General features: G+C 39.7%; 1 protein-coding gene and 1 pseudogene across 1 annotated transcript in view; both read left to right on the forward strand.

Moving 5' to 3' along the window:
• LOC134213413 (uncharacterized) overlaps positions 1 to 21,874 on the forward strand; it is a 391,718-nt gene that overhangs the window by 88,754 nt on the left and 281,090 nt on the right. The window lies entirely within an intron of this gene.
• On the forward strand, positions 360 to 20,078 carry LOC134210299 (uncharacterized; annotated as a pseudogene).

The following is a 21,874-nucleotide window of genomic DNA, read 5'->3' on the forward strand; positions in this document are numbered from 1 at the left end:
ACAAAGTGTATATTGTTAGGCGTTGCTCGAATATTGGTTCCCTGGCAAGAACACAGAATTTTATCATGGCTTCTCGGTGGGGGCTGCCTTTCTGATTCTATTTCCTTCGCACTTGTATGCAAGTTTGATAAACTTGTTTCCATGGCTTCTTATGATTCGAAGAGGTTTTTGCCTGTCTTTATCGTTGCTCGTTAGCCTTTGAAAGCGATTTCTGCAAACTCTGGCTCATGGATCAACTAGGTCCGAGCTCTATGACAGACAAAGAAAAAAAATCTGGCTCTAACATATCGGTTTTAAAAATATTTCGAGGGACACGAACAGCAAGACGAGCATATATGTATAACGTTGGTCACTGAGCAATGGAAAATATTATTTGTTGGGATGCGCAGTTTGACCAGATTATTCTCGCAGGTGGCGATAAAGACGATTTTGATGGGCTTGATCCATTGGTCTTCCTTCCTTGTGAGTCTGCAGTTCTTCAACGAAGAACGCGCAGTGCGCAGGCATATTTCGCCGATGAGGAGGTGATGATCAAATGCGATATCGGCAGTACGTACATCAAGAAGGATCCGTTTCCATTTTCGGCTGACGCAGATGCAATTTGATTTTTGTACAGCCGTCACGGTAGACCCATGTGACACTGCGAACCGGTCGATGACAGAAGAACGATCCCCCGATCACCATGTCGTTGTTACCACAGAATTCTGCGAACAGTTCTCTTTTCCACTCATTTCTCCGAGATCATGGCATAGCTCATGGTTCGAGTTGTCGGATCCGCGATATTCGCACTTACAAATATTGATCACCTTTCGGAAATTCTGTTTACGACTGCATTGTGTTGGCTGCAGAAGTTCCTTTTGTCTTGCTGCGGTTGCACTATGGGGAAAAGAATAACCATTAATCGAAAAAAATACTATCTCCAATTTGTTTAATTTATATATCATATGAAAGTATACACCCTAGTTAAGAGAATCGGAAACTTTTGCATTGATTGAGGTACCTCCTCTTGAAAGTAGGCTTCCAAGCCTCTTGAAAGAATAATTCTGAGCTTGAAGGTAGTCTTCCGAGTCTCTTGAAGGAGCCTCTGAATCTATTCCGCAGCTCTTGATAAGAGGCTTCTGCGCCTCTTGTGGAGAGACTTTCGAGCCGCTTGAATGACGGCTTTTGAGCCACTTAAAAGAAGGCTTCTTTTGCATTTTGAAAGGACGCCTCTTGAAAGAAGAATTCCGAGCTTCTGAGCCTCTTGAAAGGAGGCTTCCTAGCCTTTTGAAAGGAGGCTTCCAAGCCTTTTAAAGGAGGCTTGAGCCTCTTGAATGGAGGCTTCTGAATCTTGTGAAAGGAGGCTTCCGAACCTCTTGAAAGGAGGCTTCGAGCCTCTTAAAAGGAGGCTTGAGAGCCTCTTGAAAGGAGGCTTCTGAGCCTCTAGAAAGGAGGCTTCTGAGCCTCTTGAAAGGAGGCTCTCGAGCCTCTTGAAAGGAGGCTTCTGAGCCTCTTGAAAGGAGGCTTCTGAGCCTCTTGAATGGAGGCTTCAGACCTTGTGAAAGGAGGCCTGAGCCTCTTGAAAGGAGGCCTGGAGCCTCTTGAATGGAGGCTTGAACCTTGTGAAAGGATGCTTCCGAACTTCTTGAAAGGAGGCTCTGAGCCTCTTGAAAGAGGCTTCTGAGCCTCTTGAAAGAGGCTCGAGCCTCTTGAAAGCAAGCCTGAGCCTCTTGAAAGGAGGCTTCCTGAGCCTCTCCAAACGAGGCTTCCGAGCCTCTTGAAAGGAGGCTTCCGAGCCTCTTGAAAGGAGGCTTCCGAGCCTCTTGAAAGGAGGCTTCCAAGCCTCTTGAAAGGAGGTTTCCGAGCCTCTTGATTAGAGGCTTCCGAGCCTCTTGAAAGGAAGCTTCCGAGCTTTTTGAAAGAAGACTTCCGACTCTCTTAAAACGAGGGTTTTGGGCCTCTTGGAAGGAGACATATAGGCCTCTTCAAATGTGGCTTCCGAACCTTTTTCAAAGAAGGCTTCTGAACATCTTGAAAGAAGGCATTGGAGCTGCTCTGAAGAAGGCTTCCGAGAAGCGTAGAAGGATGCTTCTAATTCTCTTGCAACGAAGCAACTGAGCTTTGCTGAAAAAAAAGCCTTCATACCTCTCTCCGATCCTTTAGATTCTAGATTTTTTTCAAATGCATGTTTCTAAGATATTATTCAATATTTTGTTTAGATCAGGTAGACTGCATTAAAGATTTTTTTTTTAAATTTGCTCATTCGACGTTTTGTCCGTTTGATCTTCTGTTCGCAGACCCTCATTCGCTGTTCTGGTTGAGGAGGGCAGGGTGCAATTGGCCTTGATTTACAGATCGCCATGCATATTATCAAGACAAAGTTTTGAAATAAAAAATACACAATTATCCAAACTTTATCAGTAAGCTCCGATTGAAATTGTTATACGTCCGCCATTGTGCATTTTTGTCCAAGGTACTCCCTAGGGCCAGCAAAGGTATCGGCAGGGGTACATGTACCCCAGGTTGAGAACCGCTGATCTAAGAGATAGTGATTAGTCTCAAATCAATGTACCGCCGTAAATAAGCATAAAGACAAGCATGATCTTCATACATTTTCATCATGTTTGAGGATCGAAATTTTAATTCGTAGCTATTCGATTTGGCAAAAATTTTACGAGGCATTTGTTTTCAATTTGAAATTTTGATCTTTGAGTGAATTATCTACATCTATATTGATTTTGATCTTCGAATCTGGAATTAATTATAAAGATACCACTTTTTTTATGGGTTCCTACAACAGACCTGTCTTTATAATTATTTCCAACAGAAACGCGTATAAGCAGAATATATGTCTAAATGTAACTTTCATTGAACAAAAATCCAAACAATTTTTGTCTTGCTAGCAAAAAATCAGGCCAGTCGAATCGCTAAGAATCGAGATATTGACTTCCCAACATGTTTTTTTTTTATTGGAAACCGAGCTTATCTTCATAATTATTTCCACCAGTAACGGATGGAAGCAATGTTATTTTCATACAATAGTCCAGGCTTGTACCATCTACGAATTTGTGCGAATTGCTCAATGCTAATGCTAATATGACTAATATTTTTATGTTTGGCTGTTTGGAGCGATTTTTATGTTCCCCTTATATGACCGACAAGGTCCCCGTGGAAGTCGTTTCCCGGTGGCCATTGTCTCCAGAACCAGCATATCACCACATAGCCACAAAATTGATGAGTTTATCTTTCGAACGGTATATAAACTTTGCAATTCGGTTACAATTTGACTGTTTTATAAGCATTTACATTTCTGGGTCAATATGACCCTAACATCTTATTCGTAACTTTTTTTGTGGGGTCGTTCCTGTTGCACCTTAAAATACTTTTTTCATGTCAGATGCTTCATTTCCACAAAATATCAAAAGTCAGTAAATTTCAGAACGATCGGATTATCAGGTAAAAAGTTATTCTACTTTGAAGTTTCGTTTTGGGTCATATTGACCCCAACATCTTACTAAGGTTTTAAAGGAACAGTAATTAAAACTATCAAAAGTAGTGGATTCTATCATTGCCCTAAACATTATGAGTATGGTATAAAAGGCATGGCGCGTAAATTTGGTATGGAGAAGAGATCCAACGAAGCAATGAAGTTTGGCGAAACTACGACTTAGAATGATGATTTTGCCATAATGTTTGTGTTTTTATAATTTTCTAGCTCAGTCTTTAAACAAATTTTTCACTCACATCCTATTAAATCTAGACCAACATCTGAAAAGGGCGTAACAATCAAAATTTATTCTTTCCAGTTTTTGCCTTTATTGTATACAAAGGCTAAACGGAACTTTTGATTGAAGGTTCACCATAGTGTTCTATACCAATCGACTCAGTTCGACGAATTGAGGCGATGTCTGTATGTATCGAAAAAATCAAGAAAGAAACTATTGCAATGCATTTAAATGACTGCAAATAGATATGAATTAATGGAAATAGTAAAATCTTTCCCTCTAAAGTGCAATTTATGGTTTTTCTTATTTTTAATGCGCGAGAAAAGCACTATTAACGCTAGGTGGATTAATCTGTGTTTTTATCTTTGTATATAGCTATGTATGTAGACAAAGAATTTGAAAGAATTCGCTATTACGCACGTTTCAAATGTTGGTCTATAAAAAGCGAGATCTGTATGAACCGATGCCTGCGAAAGTGGTACATGCCACATTGAGATTCATAAAAGATGCATTTTCCCAAAAGTTTGTAAAAATAAATTCAATTTTACTATTTTCCGTAGCTAGATTGTAGTCATGTTATGAGTAATGTATCTAAAGACAGTAGTGAAATCCATGCAAATGGGTACCATTTATGCCAAAAAAATCTACTACTGGCAACGGTTCATATAGGTACAACGAAGTAATGAAATTAGTTTCCAATGGAGTAAAATTTATTGCCGCACAGCAGCTTCATGCTCACACAAAAGTATTAGCTAGGAATGCAATATACTAAAACTTCCCATCTCAGATAGCAACATCAAGTGCTTCTCGTAGCTTGTGATGAGTTCACTTTGTAGCCATAAAGCGTAACAGTATATGGACCAACCTGCATAACACTGCCAGCCAGTGCAAAAGGCCGAAAACGTGCTCATCCAGTGTAGGTAATAGAAACCCCTTTTGTACTTCTCTAAGGTTGCATCGGTTGAACCTGTTTACCCATAGTAACTTCTAGCTATACGACGTGAGCTGATGCTCAAAGAAGCATTCACTGGTTCCAGCTTTGCCTTTTGCAGTCGTGCGAAAAACTGTTCCCGTATATACTGCTGCTGCATCCATCGGATCGGTTTACTGAAAGCTCAGCTCAACAGGTCTTCACACAGGTTCACGGTGGCGGGCGCGCGCGTTCACGTTCATAGAGCTTCAAGCCGCCTCGCATGCTAATTATGTATGTTGTAGAAACATTAATAATAACATAATCATTTCAACACACCCGCCCGGTTTGGTTTCGGTGTGCACCGCACAGTGGCCGAAAGTTGGATCGAACCAACATATTTTTAAGGGTATGATGAAACCATTTTGTTGAACTTCTGGGGCAACATTTTGAATGAGAAAAATTCTTAAATTCACTTATACATCTGGATAGATTGCTAGTTAAGTTCATGAAATTTGCAAAAAAAACTAAATAAATTTGACGACCTTTTTTTAATACTCTCCCCCTGTGGATCGTGTGGTGTCTCGTCAGTTTGTTGTGCTTTTAGGGTCGACCTGAGATATGCTACACGAGAACCGGCTTTTCAACTACATTTCGAATGAAAAAAAATCCAGCATGACTGCTACCGTATGCAGTAGCTGCTCAATTAGTTGCCCAAATCGGTACAATGATCCTACACATTAATGTCAATCCGATCACGAATCACGATGAGTACGAGTTGGTTAGGGTGGCTCGATAATTTAGTTCATAGTTTTCAATATTTTATGAGTATTAAAAAATTTAATTACCCTAAATAATTGACTTCGTTCTAATTTGATCAATCGAATATTCATGCTTTATTTGAACCCTGAGTAATTGGTGTATAGTTTAACCCAAATTCGCCGTGCCAATTCTGACACCTATCGCCATGCACAACAACCCGCTACCAGATTGCTAGAATTAATATGATTGAATTCGCTTAATCACATTGACGCAGATTGCTTGTGATGCATCACTAATCACCGGCTACAGACCGAATAGCAATCAGTGTAAGTGTCGATATATGCCACTTCATCCCATACTCAAAGGAATACTCTGCCAATGGGGTTGATGTTATGCATATAAATTAAGATAAATTATCTAATTAACAATGGCTGGCTGTGCGTTGGGCGGATAAATAAGTGATAAAAGCAGTCAAGCTGCCGCAACCGCGAAGAAGAATTTATGAATTGTGGGCACTGTCTCTGCAGCGTCTCGGTGATGCGCAAAGCATTTAGAAGCGATGCACTTGCAGTCAGATCGGTTACAATGGCAGAATGTGCTTTTCTCATCAAACACTCTTTGGATGTGTGACTGTTGTGCGGATTTTTACACCCAACCAGCGACTGTTGGATTTTCTAACAATTCCCACCAAAACCTGTATAAGAACTGGGTTTATGGGAAATTGTCAGATTCTTATTCGAAAAATGTAAGCTTACAAACAAATATAGAAAGGAAAAGCTTGCAAAATTGTAAGGTCTCATACTATATTTGTATCAGAATCTAGCATTTTTGCATATGCTTATTCTTATACATAATTGTTAGAAAATCTAACAATGATCGGCTGGGTGTAGTTTTCTATATACATATTGTTCCGTCCGTTGTGGTCCGTGCGGAGATTGTTGATTACGAAACAATTATCCAATTACACACCATGTACAGTGATTGTTGACCATTATATGTATTGACGATAAAATATTCATAGTAATATGCGTTTATGGTTTAAAAGAATATTGAGTGAATTCAAAAGGGGAAGTCTGTAAATATTATTATAGAAGGATCTAACAATTATGATCGTTTATTGGACTGGAAAGGTTTTCAACATTTTTCTTGTAACTTTTGAAGCTTTTAATATGAGACATTAAGCTCATGTTACAAGTATTCCAACTATCTGTTTGAAGCAGAACTGCGAGTCTCAATCATCATATCGCTGATGTATATAGGTGGTTGGAATGCGGTTAAGCAATAAATACCGGACATGAGAATAAGGTAGGGAGTGCTGCCTATGTAGATCTTATCACTAGTTTGGGGTACTCGAAGTATGCTGAGTTTTACTGATTAAAATTGTTGAACACCAAAAATCTAATCCGAATATATAACCAAATCAAATTTCCAAATAATCGAGGGTGAACACCACTCTCACGCGATAACATATCCAAATAATCAATTGATAAAAACTCGTTAGTGAATAAGAATCGTTTCTGTAATCGCATCTCGAATAAAAACATTTACCGTTACTTTTTGAACTTTTTTCCACACATAGGGGAGAGTGTTCCCAAACCGACCCCCGGTCTATCTCACAGATGGCGTTGTCGGCGAGTATGCCTGTATTGTCAGTAGAATACTGCCGCAGCACTACTAATTTGGACGTAGGCAGCCACCTTCCAAGGTTGTTTACTACGCCATATTGTGTTTGAATTGATTTTGTGGCTGCAGGAGATATCGGTAAAATATTTATTGCGAAATTTAACGATAAGTTAACCTTACTGCTTATGGTCTTGGCTATGTTGCACGCTACTTAGGTTATACGACATGAGGAGGTATTGTTGAACGGCGCGCCATTTTGCAAAATAAGTCGGGGTGGTCTGAACTCGACCGGCTAGCAGTGGTCCGAAAGCGACCCCCCATTTTATTGCATTCTACCGCATGGTTTGATAGGGGAAAAGAGAGTGAACGAGTTCCTTAATGATTTCGTGATAGATTATTTGCTGAGATGGGACAAAAAGGGGAAAGAATTTGGAATCTTGTAGGGTTAGACGATATAATATGCCCCCTAATGCAATACATCAATAACTTTTTACTTTTCAACACAATTCCTGCAAACTCTGTGTCTGGTAATATAACTCGGTGTCTCAATAATATCAAATGTTGATAAGATATCAAAATGAGATATGGCCATGATTGATATAAGAGATAAAAGATCAGACGATAATATCAAAATTTTGCATTAAAATATCATCAGAAGATCAAGTTATGCTATTTGTAATAAGTGATCAATATCATGTGCCATTAGTTTGTTCTTATCCATAGCATATCTTGATATTTAAATGATATTTCGGTGCAAATTTTTGATATTGTTGCCTGTTCTTTTATCTCTTATATCAATCAAGTCCATATCATGTTTTGTTATTCTGTTCATGGTTTCTGCCCGGGTAGTCATTTATTTATCATCAGACTAAGGCCGGAGTGGCCTTTGCTGCACATAAAAGACTTCTCCATTCAGCTCGGTTCATGGCTGCACTTCGCCAACCACGCAGTCTGCGGAGGGTCCGCAAGTCGTCCTCCACCTGATCGATCCACCTTGCCCGCTGTGCACCTCGCCTTCTTGTTCCCGTCGGATCGTTGTCGAGAACCATTTTCACCGGATTACTGTCCGACATTCTGGCTACGTGCCCGGCCCACCGCAGTCTTCCGATTTTCGCGGTGTGATTTGGTAGTCATTTGGTAAGCTGTAAATGCATTGCCTGTGAGTTGTCATATGAAAATATTACAAAATGATTTTTTTGTCGGTTTCGGACTACTATTTTTGATGTCAAAGCCCAGATTAATCCACCTAGCGGCGATGATGCCTTTCTCGTGCAACGTAAAATGTACTGAAAAAATCACATAAGAAAGGTCAAAAAGCACTTTAGGGAAATAGATCTCATATCTATCATTTTGCATGTTTTTGCATTAATTACTATGCATTGCCATAATTCTTTTTTTCTTAATTTTTTTTCAATTTTGAATTTTTTTTCCAAGGGGGACCCTTGAGAACCGTCAAAACCGTCAAAAGCGGTTCCAAATCGACTTTTTTCGCCCATAAGAGGCAAGCAAAAAGTTCCAGTATTATTTCCACGATATCACACCTTTTCATACGTTGCCATTTCGACAGTTTTTCACTCCGCTGGTCTCTGGTTATAGGACTGCTAAAATAGACTACGAAACTTGCCAAAAAAATCATTTTTCGCAACCTCATGGCCTCTGCCCAATGAGAATAGATAGTATTTATTTTCATTGGCCTCTGCCATTTAGGGGGTTGGTTCGGGGCATTCTCCCCTAACATAAAAACCTTAAAAACACAACACAATGCTAATCAACATATGGGGCAGTGCAGAGGTTCATTATTTGACGTTTGAGCGGTGCCGAAATTCATTTTGCATGAACTCAATGCATGAAAGAGTGTTCATTTTTAGTAACATTTTTAGTAGTTTTTAGTGTTCATTCGATGCGCCTCCCCATTGAACTTCATTGTTGACATTAAATTGGTTTCAGTAAGGTCATTTTGATGATAATCTTGTGTTTATTATAAATTGATTTTAAAATTTGAAAATTTTTCGCCTACGACAACGTGCCTACTTTTCACACCTGAGAAGTTATCAATTGATAATTCCAACCATTATCGTATGATAATGATTCAGCACAACCTTGCTCTCACTTTTATCTCTGTAGATATGTAGCATATCATGAGAGAAGTTTTCCGTAAGCTGTTACGATAATAAATTGATTGGGGCAGGAGGGGGGGTCTATACCGCATGATAAATCCCTTTAAAAGAGTTACAATTACAGGGGCACTGGTTCTGATGAAGCATTTCAACTTATTTACACAGCTGTGCGAAAAAAAAGTATGGCTCTCAACGCAAAAGGAGCGAGGACCAGGAAATATTTTTTTCTTTGATGCGCATGCGAAACTAGCTGCTAGATAATAATGACAAAGATCCAGAAATTTTTGTCAGCAACAAAAAAGAAGACAATTTTGTTGCTAACTTTTCATCCCGTTATTTTGCATTATCTCTACCAAGGATGTTATCGATCATTTAGTAATCTGCCTTCGATCATTTAGTAGTTTGTCAATAACTCATTCCAAAGGCTAAATTTTAAAATGTGTTATATGGTGGATATCTAGTGCAAAGGTTTTTCTACAACTCTGCCTAACAGTTCGTTGTTTGAATTTCACTAATAACGGAGCTATAGCGCTAGTAGCAGTAACTTAGACTAAATGATTGCATATTTTGTTATCACTTAGTATAAGTATAGAAACTAGCACCGTAACTCCTTTAATAGGGGAATTCGAACATCGACCTGTTAAGGAGAGTTGTAGAAAAACTTCCGCACTAAAAGTCCACCATACAACACATTTTAAAATTAGGCCGGTGGAATGAGTTATTGACAAACTACTAAATGATCTAACGCAGATTACTAAATGATCGATAACATCCTTGATCTCTACACAAAATTTCGGTTTTATGCTATCGCAGTTTCTGCTTTTATGGAAATATTCGAGAATCTAACGCTGTTTACAAAAATAGCATCGTATTCTCGGAAATATCAAAGCATGCAAGGCGAATGATTCTTGTCATATATTGTGCTTGGATTCTGATGAAGATGTTGCGAGGTGCGTTTGTCAGTAACAAACTCTGTTGATGACAAAGTGTATATTGTTAGGCGTTGCTCGAATATTGGTTCCCTGGCAAGAACACAGAATTTTATCATGGCTTCTCGGTGGGGGCTGCCTTTCTGATTCTATTTCCTTCGCACTTGTATGCAAGTTTGATGAACTTGTTTCCATGGCTTGTAATGATTCGAAGAGGTTTTGCCTCCCTTTATCGTTGCTCGTTATCAATTGAAAGCGATTTCTACAAACTCTGGCTCATGGATCAACTAGGTCCGAGCTCTATGACAGACAAAGAAAAAAAATCTGGCTCTAACATATCGGTTTTAAAAATATTTCGAGGGACACGAACAGCAAGACGAGCATATATGTATAACGTTGGTCACTGAGCAATGGAAAATATTATTTGTTGGGATGCGCAGTTTGACCAGATTATTCTCGCAGGTGGCGATAAAGACGATTTTGATGGGCTTGATCCATTGGTCTTCCTTCCTTGTGAGTCTGCAGTTCTTCAACGAAGAACGCGCAGTGCGCAGGCATATTTCGCCGATGAGGAGGTGATGATCAAACGCGATATCGGCAGTACGTACATCAAGAAGGCTCCGTTTCCATTTTCGGCTGACGCAGATGCAATTTGATTTTTGTACAGCCGTCACGGTAGACCCATGTGACACTGCGAACCGGTCGATGACAGAAGAACGATCCCCCGATCACCATGTCGTTGTTACCACAGAATTCTGCGAACAGTTCTCTTTTTCCACTCATTTCTCCGAGATCATGGCATAGCTCATGGTTCGAGTTGTCGGATCCGCGATATTCGCACTTACAAATATTGATCACCTTTCGGAAATTCTGTTTACGACTGCATTGTGTTGGCTGCAGAAGTTCCTTTTGTCTTGCTGCGGTTGCACTATGGGGAAAAGAATAACCATTAATCGAAAAAAATACTATCTCCAATTTGTTTAATTTATATATCATATGAAAGTATACACCCTAGTTAAGAGAATCGGAAACTTTTGCATTGATTGAGGTACCTCCTCTTGAAAGTAGGCTTCCAAGCCTCTTGAAAGAATAATTCTGAGCTTGAAGGTAGTCTTCCGAGTCTCTTGAAGGAGCCTCTGAATCTATTCCGCAGCTCTTGATAAGAGGCTTCTGCGCCTCTTGTGGAGAGACTTTCGAGCCGCTTGAATGACGGCTTTTGAGCCACTTAAAAGAAGGCTTCTTTTGCATTTTGAAAGGACGCCTCTTGAAAGAAGAATTCCGAGCTTCTGAGCCTCTTGAAAGGAGGCTTCCTAGCCTTTTGAAAGGAGGCTTCCAAGCCTTTTTAAAGGAGGCTTCCGAGCCTCTTGAATGGAGGCTTCCGAATCTTGTGAAAGGAGGCTTCCGAACCTCTTGAAAGGAGGCTTCCGAGCCTCTTAAAAGGAGGCTTCCGAGCCTCTTGAAAGGAGGCTTCCGAGCCTCTAGAAAGGAGGCTTCCGAGCCTCTTGAAAGGAGGCTTCCGAGCCTCTTGAAAGGAGGCTTCCGAGCCTCTTGAAAGGAGGCTTCTGAGCCTCTTGAATGGAGGCTTCCGAACCTTGTGAAAGGAGGCTTCCGAGCCTCTTGAAAGGAGGCTTCCGAGCCTCTTGAATGGAGGCTTCCGAACCTTGTGAAAGGATGCTTCCGAACTTCTTGAAAGGAGGCTTCCGAGCCTCTTGAAAAGAGGCTTCCGAGCCTCTTGAAAAGAGGCTTCCGAGCCTCTTGAAAGCAAGCTTCCGAGCCTCTTGAAAGGAGGCTTCCGAGCCTCTTAAAAGGAGGCTTCCGAGCCTCTTGAAAGGAGGCTTCCGAGCCTCTTGAAAGGAGGCTTCTGAGCCTCTTGAAAGGAGGCTTGAGCCTCTTGAAAGGAGGCTTCCAAGCCTCTTGAAAGGAGGTTTGAGGCCTCTTGATTAGAGGCTTCGAGCCTCTTGAAAGGAAGCCTGAGCTTTTGAAAGAAGACTTCCGACTCTCTTAAAACGAGGGTTTTGGGCCTCTTGGAAGGAGACATATAGGCCTCTTCAAATGTGGCTTCCGAACCTTTTTCAAAGAAGGCTTCTGAACATCTTGAAAGAAGGCATTGGAGCTGCTTTGAAGAAGGCTTTCGAGAAGCGTAGAAGGATGCTTCTAATTCTGTTGCAACGAAGCAACTGAGTTTTTCTAAAAAAAAGCTTTCATGCCTCTCTCCGAACCTTTAGATTCTATATTTTTGTTCAAAAGCATGTTTCTAACAAATTATTCAACATTTTGTTCAGATCAGGTAGATTGCATTGAAGTTTTTTTTTTAATTTGCTCATTCGACGTTTTGTCCGTTTGATCTTCTGTTCTGCAGACCCTCATTCGCTGTTCTGGTTGAGGAGGGCAGGGTGTAATTGGCTTTGATTTACTGATCGCCATGAATGTTAACAAGACAAAGTTTTGAAATAAAAACACACAATTATCAAAACTTTATCAATAAGCTCCGATTGGAATTGTAATACGTCCGCCATTATGCAATTTTGTCCTAGGTACCCCCTAGGATCAGCAAAGGTACCCCCAGGGGTACATATACCCCAGGTTGAGAACCGCTGATCTAAGAGATAGTGATTAGTCTCAAATCAATGTACCGCCGTAAATAAGCATAAAGACAAGCATGATCTTCATACATTTTCATCATGTTTGAGGATCGAAATTTTAATTCGTAGCTATTCGATTTGGCAAAAATTTTACGAGGCATTTGTTTTCAATTTGAAATTTTGATCTTTGAGTGAATTATCTACATCTCTATTGTTTTTGATCTTCGAATCTGGAATTAATTATAAAGATACCACTTTTTTTATGGGTTCCTACAACAGACCTGTCTTTATAATTATTTCCAACAGAAACGCGTATAAGCAGAATATATGTCTAAATGTAACTTTCATTGAACAAAAATCCAAACAATTTTTGTCTTGCTAGCAAAAAATCAGGCCAGTCGAATCGCTAAGAATCGAGATATTGACTTCCCAACATGTTTTTTTTTTATTGGAAACCGAGCTTATCTTCATAATTATTTCCACCAGTAACGGATGGAAGTAATGTTACTCTCATACAATAGTCCAGGCTTGTACCATCTACGAATTTGTGCGAATTGCTCAATGCTATTGCTAAAATGCTTAATATTTTTATGTTTTGCTGAGCATCCGTTGTATAGCAAGGGATGTAGGGGCCAAGTTAGCCTTACAGACACATGTTTATGTTTTTCGCACTTTTATTAGCTAAAAATCATCTCCATGCAAGTTGCAGTTGTGGGTAGGTCGCTACAAATGATTTCGATTGGCTTTTGCTTGTGGGTTCTATATGAAATAAGAATAAATGAGTTCCTGACAGCAATTGAAGCGTGGAACAACTATCTTTCAATCTGTTTTGATTTCATAATTTGAATCAATTATATTCGCAACTAAAACTTAATTTTCAAATTTGAGAAAAACATTTAGCGTGCCTGAGCAAGTGTTTATAATATGCTTAGGGTGCATATACAACTTAAATAAACTTTCATATCATTTCATGATATGATCTAACATACCTCAAACTTGACGGTCCATGTTGATAAAGTCCATTCAAATAGTAAAAAACACTGCAAAGAACTGAGCATATTGGAATGGAGAAAAACGACAGACTTCCATCGACTATATTCGATGCGGACATACTTGTTTCGCACTGAAAAGGCCGTATGGTTATTCTACGAACTATATATGATGAAATGGAACTATATTTGTTTGAGTTTATTCAATTTCATATATTTGGTTTATGGCCAGTTATTGACTATAATACTCCTTAGTGCGGCGGCACGCTGATTGATTTTTGACGGCGGCTGCTTAGGAAAATCAAGACAAAAATTTCAAAATAACTTATCTGCTTTTGTAAACAAAGATTCAAACGACGATTTGACGAATCTGGTAGCTCACCCACGCAAACCAACACCACCAACAGGTAGGGGAAGGATTCCGCTACCTGTTGATGGTGTTGGTTTGCGTGGGAGAGCTATCAGATTCGTCAAATCGTCGTTTGAATCTTTGTTTACAAAAGCAGATAAGTCGTTTTGAAAATTTTGTCTTGAAATCATCGGTGGCGATGCGGCGGCGCACCGGTCTAGTCACGATATTTTGCTTGCACTCGCAGAATATGACATGGCAGGTTTAGTCATCAACGTCAACAAAACCAAATCGTTGGATGTAAACACGGTGACTCCTTCCAGTTTCACAGTAGCCGGGCAACCAGTGGAGAATGTTGAAAGCTTCCAATATCTTGGTAGCCAAATGGCGTCAGACGGCGGTATCAAGATCGACATAGGCGCACGGATCAAGAAAGCAAGGGCTGCCTTTGCGAGTTTAAGAAATATCTGGAAAAACAGGCAGATAAGTGAACGCACCAAAATACGAATTTTCAACTCTAACGTGAAATCTGTGCTGTTATACGCTAGCGAAACATGGTGTGTATCAGTGGAGAACACTCAACGGCTGCAGGTGTTCATTAACAGATGCCTGCGGTATATAATTCGGGCCTGGTGGCCTCACAACTGGATCTCAAACAACGAGCTCCATCGTCGTTGTCACCAGAGGCTGATAGCAACAGAAATTCGGGATTGGAAGTGGGGCTGGGTCGGCCACACTCTACGTAGGGGCGGAAACGAAATCTGTAAGCAAGCATTAGACTGGAACCCAGCGGGACATCGCAGCAGAGGCAGACCCAGAGGCTCATGGCGGCGAAGCCTCAATAAAGAAATAAAAGAAGTCGACCGAAATCTAACCTGGTAACAGGTTAAAGCGATAGCCGGGCATCGCTCAGGATGGAGATCTTTCAAGTCGGCCCTTTGCACCACCGGAGGTGTACAGGTTCCATAAGTAAGTAAGTAAGTCGCAGAATATGAAGGATTTGCTGTTCAACCAATGTTTTGTTAGAACTTTTACTTTCAGATCAATTTCCAAGTTCTTTCACATTTTTATCTTTTACTCTAAAATATAAAGGAAGAAAAACAAGTCTATTATGTGAAAAGTAAAAGTCGGTCATGCTCCACAAACTGAATTAAATATGCACCTTTTCCAATCAGTTGCAACGGCGAAAGAAAGTTCCTACTGTTTGCACTGAAGCTTTTCCTACAAGCATTTTTTGCGACATTTCAGAAATTTCCATCAAATTGCTCAATCAAAACCCATTTACCTACCAGCGCTGGCTGATGGTGGTGGCCTGCATTCACCGGCAGCAGAAAGCTCGTTTCGGGCTAATGAAATAAGGAAGCAAACATTGATGACGCCGTCGCCGCCACCGCGCAGTCGATCGCGCGGCCAGCAGTAAACGTTCAAAGAAAATGCCGCCAGCCAGCCGCTACCTCCTTCAAGGTCGACTGCTTGCAAGTTATCCACCTCGCCTGCGTTCTACGTAGGACGCAAACAAGTCAATTTTCGTTGATAAGCGCGTGCGATTGAGCGGATTTTTTTTTATCACCCGCTCCTACCTTGTTGGATGGTTGCTGGTCCGTCGACGCCGCAGGTACATAAAATTACAATAATCGACTACTTAGCGTGTGTCGCAATTGCGCGTCGTTTGCGTACTGAATTTGTTGTACATTGAAGCACAGCAAACGGTACAGTGTGTGAGCTAAAGTTGATCGATTTACTCGATGTGGTACTAATTGGGTTGGTGCTTCGACTAACCGGTTCTTTGGATTTTTACTTGATTCAGCTTCAGACCATTTTGGTTTGGTTGAAAGAACTGCTGGATGGAACAAAAGATTGATGACGTTGTACTGTACTGGTTTGGGTATGAATCCGTTTGGTTCACTAAATTCAGTTCATGCAAGCTGGCATATGATATCATACGTTATTGATGTCGAAGTAATCAAATTACAATGACTAGAGTCCAACATGATTCTTGAATAACGATGTCCGAGTTGTTCAAGCAGTTTTTTATTCTCTTCGATGCTTTAATAATGACAACTCCATACTTACAATTTATTTGTTTCTTCTTATTTTTCAGGTACGACACTTTTTGTAGCTGCCGACAAGCCTTCAAAACGTAGTGAGTCATCCGCACACAGATACTAGGACGAATTGTTGGCGATGGAAGCCTTCTGTCTGAGAGAGCCATCGAAATAATGATGTAGGAATGAGACAAATTATTTCACAAGCTTTGCGCTCGGAACCATCAACGTCGAGAACTGGATTTGATTTTTTTTTCGCAAATCGCAAGCGGGAAGGTGAAAATATTGTAATCAAAGGTTTCCAACCATTTCATATTCCCACAAAATTTAGTTCGGTAATTTTTCGATATCCAGAATTTTGATGCTGTCAAATACTTTGGCTAACGTAACACTGAAACTCATGTTTTGTTAGTACAAGCGGGACATCTATAATTGTAGTGATTTAGTGGCTAATATTTATATCCTATCCCAATGACAGATAACATGCTTCAGAATGAAACATCATGTCATGATGCAAAAACTCGCTGCTTTAATTGTGTGACTGAAAGTAGTGAAAATTTGAGAAACACTGCCCGCAGTGCCTTGTTAACGCAAGTATCACTTGTCGTCGACGCCGCCCAACTGATGAATTGCTTCCTCTGTAGGTATTACGTCTGGGAGCGGCGTTCAAGTGGGCTCATTCATTTCCTTCAGACATGCAAATGAAATGAAATTAATCTAATTTGCTCGCAGATCCAAGTATAAGGTCGAAACTCCATGGGTGCTGATAAACGTGATAATGGAGTTCAATTAGGTGAAAAAAGTGGAAAAGTATCTTTTGTTTTCAATTCAATTCAATTACTAGACGTAGTTCGAATAGAGTATTTTACGTCTGGCAAATGTTGATATCAGTTGAATGACAGATAATATGAAACTGTAATTATCCATCGAAACAAATAACTTCGCTTCCCAACATCTATAAATTGAATAATCAAACTTACGAGCCAAGGTAACCAATTATATTGGACAATAGTACATATCTCCATCGCCGCTCCCCAACAACTCAGTTGTAGTTTACAACTTCCCTTGGAGAATGATTTCCGGTCGGACATAACTTTTCTGACTGCAGAACTGCTGTAACCGGCACCAACTTAATATGAGGTATAGCTATGAAATGTTGGATTTTGCCTTTGTGATCAAACTTTGTTGTGCCAAAGTTGAAATGGGAAATGCATTGACTTGTCAGGGGGTTAGGTTTAATTAAGTCTTCGAGAGTTTGCCGTTGTGATGTCTAACGAGTTCAGAAGTGCATCAGTGTTTAAATTTAATGTGTTTTAGCTTTTGGATAAAAGGTTTGTGTTACTCGGAGGGTTTCGCTCATTACTCAGACAAATTACTACAGACCTTCTTGATCCTCAAAAACGTTCTGCGATCTTCCCGATCATGAACTGGAAATACCGGAAATTACGCGGGAATTTCGTTAACACTGAATTATTTTTAGGTTTTTGCCTTTCTCGTACAACAAAGTTGTACCGAAAGGCTATCATTTCACTCCAAAATCGAACTTTTTATAGAAGTCTCGGAGACCCATGATGTTAGATACCAATCGACTCAGCTCGTCGAACTGAACAAATGTCTGTCTGTCCGTGTGTATGTGTGTATGTGTGCACACGAAAATCGAAAAACATTAGCCACTTTTTCATATAGTAATTCTTAACCGATTTTCTCGCAACAAGTTGCATTCGACAAAGGACAAAGCCTTGTTGATCACTATTGAATTTGATATCAATCGACCATTGCGTTTAAAAGTAATTAAGAAAATGGAATCGAACTATATAAGCGCCATATAAGGTTGGTGTCTTGGCTAAACGCGAGAAAGGCAGTATCACCACTCGGTGAATTAAGTTGGGTTTTTACTTAATTTATTGAACAGTAACTAATTTTTCGCCATTTTTTAAAGTTTTCTTTCTAGAAATTATTCTGGGTTTGTTTGAAACCTTTTGAATAAGTTTTGTTATAACAGTGTAATAGGAATTATTATATTTATTTATTTTTTGTAATTTAGAATAAACCGGATTTCAGTATCTCAAGACCTTCATTAATATTTTAGGAATCGCTTTTTAATTCAGCTGTTTCCACAACATTAATCTTTTGAAAAGAACAGAATTTATTCCGGATTTTCGAGTTTCAATTCCAGAATTTATATTATAAATGTAGAAATGCCCGCCAATTAAACGAATATTTAGTATCTCTTCGACAACTTTTGTGTACCCTTGAAGGGGCCTTAAACAAACCCTTAAACAAAGTTGCAATTCATATACACTCCCCCCACAATTATGGAACACTTTCACGATCCACGCCAATTATCTTTGATTCGGGTGTGATTTACACTATAATAAAAAATTTGTAGAAAAATAACACTTATTTTCTTTCATTTGCGATGTATATCATGTAGTTTCTAACCCAATAATAATGCTTTTTTTATACAAGAGGTGATTCAACTATGACGTCCACTACTTTTTGAGATTTCTAGACCCCCCTTCCCCCTCTGTCACTCTTTTTTGTATACCTAGTACATGTACTGTCACAAAATCTAAGACCCCATCCCCCCTAAACCATGTGACGTCATTATTGAACTATCCCCAAGTGTATAGTTGATGTTGTGCTTCTGTCAAAATATCATAACATCTCGGCAAATGCATAAGTGGTGCCTTTAGTGTTGATAAGGTTTAAAAGTGATAAAAATCATCTATTGGACCGTCAAAATGGGTCGAACAGCAAGACAAAGGTTTGTTTTCAATGTTCAATTTAAATTTTTAGTGATTCCTACGTTTATTCTCGGAAAAAATAGCAGTTTAAAACTGTTCCATAATTGTGACCAAAATATGGTGAATTTCCACGTTTATGGAACACTTGATATTACTGAATTTCGTAGTTCAGAATCAAAATGTAGCAACATTTTTTATAGAAAACAGCATCAAAAACGGATTCAGTATAGCAGTGAAGCTCTGCAAAAGGCTATTGAAGAAGCACGACGAACAGGAAAGTTTCGCCCAGCAGCAAAACGGTATGACTACTGTCCAACGACACCTGAAACATCCTCCATAGAATCAAAACCTGGACCTGCGCCGTTTCTCCAAGATACCGAGGAAGCACGCTTGGAAACATTGGTAATTTATATGGCTAAAGCAGGCTTTCCGATAAGTGAAAGCGATTTGACGAACACAGTTAAGGATTACGCCGATGTAATCCGTAAATCTCGTTAATTGGCATTTTCGTTCCCCAGTATGTACTAAAACTAAAGCGTAAACGTTGTCTTATTTTTCTTATCCTAATGTTTTTGTACTTATATAGTAAGAACTGGTCTCATCGGTACCTTAAAAGACATCCTTTAATTAAAAAGAAATTCTCCACGAACCTTTCACGATCCGGTGCGAAGGTTTCTGAAAATTGCTACGAGAGTGGTTTCTATAAGTAGAAGAAATTTTGGAGGAAGAGAAAATTGATCTCCCAATTTTCAACAATCCAAAGCGAATTTTCAATTTTGATGAATTGGGATTCCAACTTTCGAAGCGCTTTGTGAACAAGGTGTTGAGAATGTTTATAGAATCAACAAAAATTCTGAAAAGGAAAACTATACGGCTCTTTTCGGGTCCAACGCTGATTGGGATTTAGTTCCATCAATGGTTCTTTATCCTGATAAACGAATCAGTCGGGAAATCGCTGAAAGCATTCCTAAAGGGTGGGCAGTTGGCGTTTCAGATTAAGCGTGGCAACAGCCAAAACCTTCTATGAATACATGACCAACGACTTTTTCGTGTGGCTGAATGAGTGTGAAGTCGAATTTCCAGTTGTTGTTTTTGTAGACGGACATACAAGCCACATCAACATGGAGTTGACTGAGTTTTACACAAAGAATCGGATAAGACCATTTGGAGTAAAGTTTTAAAGCAGTTTTTACTGGGAAGTAGTACTGCAAGAGTAACGAAAACGAATTTCTCAGGTCTTCTAAAAACAGCTCTTGAAAACTTTACGAACTCTAAAGGCTGTCTCAGAAAAGGTTTCAACATTTGCGGACTTTGTCCATGAGACGTGAATGTCATTGACTTCCGTACTTTGCCAACGAATGCTTTCAATGTTCTGGAGCTTGTATAACAAGCACCACCGTGTACGAAAAGACAGCCGATATTTCCTGCCAAACCTCCAAGTACTGATTATGAACTCCAACTCTTCTATCTTGAAAAGGGATTACTCGCCGAACAACTTTCTAGATTTTCGGACAACAGGTTGAAAGATTTTTGGTATGGGCCCCTTGAAGAACTTGCTTTAATTTTTGGAAGCCCCATTTACTATTTACTGAGCCCTTGAATCATTTTGATACTATTGCTTCAGAGCGCGTCGTAGATCAGAATGACGAGTGTTTGAACAAATCTCAAACGCAAAATGGTAGCGACGTTTGTGGTAGGGGAGAACGGTCCAAAATGCACCCCTTAAGCTCACTAAACAAAAGTTTATATACAAACGAGGCCAGGAATACTTTTACATAAATTATTTTTGGTTCCTCTGATTTTTGAGATTTTTTATGATAATGTTCAGCGTTAAGTGTTCCATAACTGTGGGGGTAGTGTAACTAACAAAAAGTTCTTGTTATGGCATGATTTTAACCTCAAGTTCCTCTTGATTAAATAGTTCACAGAATAGTATGAGTAGCCTAGTACGCACTAGACTTCTAGAAGTTTGATGAAATTTTATTAAGCATGCTCGAAAATGATTTTATAATGCGTAGTATTACTATTATGAATCAATAGATGATATACTTGAAGTCTAAATACGATAGACATTTAACTAATCACAAAAACTTTCCCATTCTAGAACAAACTCCTTCATACATATTATTTCATTCCGATGTTAAAAAAAAATACTTCAATAGCTCAAAGCTTCTTCTTATTGGCATTACATCCCCACACTGGGACAGAGCCGCCTCGCAGCTTAGTGTGCATTAAGCGCTTCCACAGTTATTAACTGCGAGGTTTCTAAGCCAAGGTACCATTTTTGCATTCGTATATCATGAGGCTAGCACGATGATACTTTTATGCCCAGGGAAGTCGAGACAATTTCCAATCCGAAAATTGCCTAGACCGGCACCGGGAATCGAACCCAGCCACCCTCAGCATGGTCTTGCTTTGTAGCTGCGCGTCTTACCGCACGGCTAAGGAGGGCCCCTCAATAGCTCAAAGCGCCCGGTCTTAATCAGAATGACTACTAAATGGTAAAAGTTGTTCCATTGATCAGTCTCTCAATGCAATTTTGTATTCAAACGTGCAAAACGCAGAGTACCTAACCACCACAAGTTGGCCCGTTTTCAACTCGTTTTCCCGTGCCTCACAATGATGAACTATGAATAGAGTGTGCTAACTAGTGGCTTTTAACTAACTGCCACAATGAGTCCACACAGCAGGGGAAAAAGTAGCATCATGTTGAGCACCCTTCCGAGGTAGGTTTTTTTTTGTGTGAGGCTCAGCTAACAGTTTTTTTTCGCTTCGTTCTGTTGATTCAAACATGTAGCTATAGCAGATAGCAAGTTATGGGCGCTGTTACAAAGTCAATAGTCGACCTAATAGATTATTCAGATGGGTTACCTCCTTTTTCGGCAAACGGTAATTTCATTTTCCGAGCCGGATTACGAGCACCCGTTCCCGTTCAATCAATTTCAATTGACAAAAGGCAATCATTCGGGGCGATCATGGCGATTGCTTGTTCGCTAGAAATTGGGGTATTCTAAAAATAGTAGAATCACCCACGCCTCGGGACCCACCGATGGGTTTTTGGATTCCGAGAATTGCTTTTCGTATCTAATCTTTTTCATTGGGCTTACCGATATAGTG

Source organism: Armigeres subalbatus, chromosome 2 (assembly GCF_024139115.2).
Source record: "Armigeres subalbatus isolate Guangzhou_Male chromosome 2, GZ_Asu_2, whole genome shotgun sequence".
Lineage (NCBI taxonomy): Eukaryota > Metazoa > Arthropoda > Insecta > Diptera > Culicidae > Armigeres > Armigeres subalbatus.